This window comes from Myotis davidii, unplaced genomic scaffold (genome assembly GCF_000327345.1).
Source record: "Myotis davidii unplaced genomic scaffold, ASM32734v1 scaffold425, whole genome shotgun sequence".
NCBI classification, from domain to species: domain Eukaryota; kingdom Metazoa; phylum Chordata; class Mammalia; order Chiroptera; family Vespertilionidae; genus Myotis; species Myotis davidii.
Window position 1 is genome coordinate 4,807,202 of NW_006296413.1, and position 2,018 is coordinate 4,809,219.

The window sequence follows — 2,018 nt, forward strand, 5'->3', positions numbered from 1 at the left end:
CCGTGCTGGCTGGGCTGCCACCATCGCGCAGGCAGCGGGATGATTGGCGAGGCCGGGGGCAGGGGTTAATGCGCCGCTGGATAAATCCCGGGGGCTGTGTTTACGGCAGTGGTGGCGGGGCCCAGGCCAGGTTTTAAAAGGGGGGAAATAAAAGGGGCGTGAAGGTCGGGATGAATAAGAGCAGCGCTAAGAGCTGTCGCTGTCGGTGCCGGTGCCCAGCCAGGATGCGGGGCTGTTTGTGGCGGATGTTTTCCCTCCCCCTCTTCTCCTCCCGCTGTCCCTGTGGCGGTCACTGCTACCCTGGAGGCCTCACAGAATGAGGGGGCTTCGCTGGGGGCGGGGATGCAGACAGGCCCCCTGGGACCCTCTTCCGAAGCCGGTCCTTTTGGCGGACCCTGAGGCCCTGCTCTGCCCACAGCCACCCCTCCCGTCTGTTCACCCATCACCCAATGACTGAGCGCCTACTGTGTGCCGGGCCCTGACCTGGGTGCCAGGACAGACCCACGGGGCACCAGAGGGGCCTGGTCCCTGCCCTCCCAGAGCTCACAGTCCAGACGAGAGCACCCACCATTACACAGGGTGGCCGGGGGGTGGGGGGACACTCGCCGGCACCGGGGGACTCAGCCAGGAGCAGTGTCCAGGCTTGGGCATCAGGTGGCTCCTGGAAGGAGGTGGTGCCTCTGGTAGGAGAGAACTGGGGGAGAGCAGTGGGAAGGGTGTCCTGAGTGGGGGAGAGCCTGGGGATGGGGGAAGCTCAGAAGATGGGACACGTCAGAGCCCAGCTGGGAGGAGGCGGGGGCGGGAGACCCCATGAGGGCTGGAGTTTTAGCCATTCCGTGTCCAAAGACAAGGACCTCAAAAAGGTGTGGGCCTTCTAAATCCTCCATCAGGCCACACCCCTCTTCTGCTCAGCACTCTGCCCGGACTCTCCCCTCCCTCAGAGCCTTGGTCCCCAGTTCCCCAGACACCGCCCAGATTCCCCACCACAGGCCCCGCCCTTCCCCACTCAGCGCCTGCCACACCGGCCTTCCTTCCTGGAACTGGCTGGCCCGCTCCTGCCCCAGGGCCTTTGCACTGGCTGAGCCCTCTGCCCAGAATGCCCCCTTCCCCTCTTACACGCCACTTCTCCCTGGCCGCCCTCACCCATAAGTGAAATTGCAGCTGCCTGCCCTGCCTCCCGGCCCCTCGCACTGCTCTAGGTTTTCCTCTCCTTGGGGTACCTCTCCCGCACCTGCCAGACAAGCTCCCTGTTTACTGTGCTCATTGTTTATTGTCTGTCTGCCCGGGAGCAGAAGCTCGGAGGGCACCACTGTCCCCAGCGCCCGGGCGGCTCTGCCCAGGGCAGGGGCTCAGGACATGGTCGTGAGCCAATGAATGACCCGCATGAAGGCAGGGGTTCCCTACAGGCCGTCGAGGGCGGGGGTGCCACTGAGGTTTCAGGCCCCGCAGGGTGTGGCTCAGAGATGGCCTGGGGACCTCGCTCTGGGAGGTCAAAGGGCACCTGCTCTGGCCAGACTAAAGAGGGAGGCACCTTGGGGTCCCTCCAACTCCCCTTCCTGAGCCACTGAGGGTGAGAGGAGGCCACAGCAGGCCCAGTGCGGCCTGACTGACGCAAGATGGATGGGGTGAGCCGGGCCCGGGAGGAAGTGGGCCCGGAGTCCAGCCTTTTAGCGCCGGCGGAGATTTATGGAGCCGCCGCGAGGACTCACTGGGGCTGTCACTCCGCTAATGTGATTGGAACAGGTGGAGGCGTAGGGAGGAGACCCGGGTGTGGGGGAGGCTGGAGCTGGTGGGGCCTGACGCCCTTGGGGCTGGAAGGGAGAGCCCCGTGTCCCGGGACATCTCTGCCTTCACGTCTGTCCCCTGTGCCCTGACCACCCGGGAGGAGCAGCCTGGGCTGGGGGCCGGGGTCCCTACCTGACTCCGCCCCGATGGGCCCCAGCCCCCCCATGGGGTCCCCTGAAGTTCCCAACATGAGGGGTTCAGGCCTCTACCCACCCCCGACTCTCCTGCCACCA

General features: G+C 65.7%; 1 protein-coding gene across 1 annotated transcript in view; it reads left to right on the forward strand.

Moving 5' to 3' along the window:
- MACROD1 (MACRO domain containing 1) overlaps nt 1–2,018 on the forward strand; it is a 185,577-nt gene that overhangs the window by 180,092 nt on the left and 3,467 nt on the right. The window lies entirely within an intron of this gene.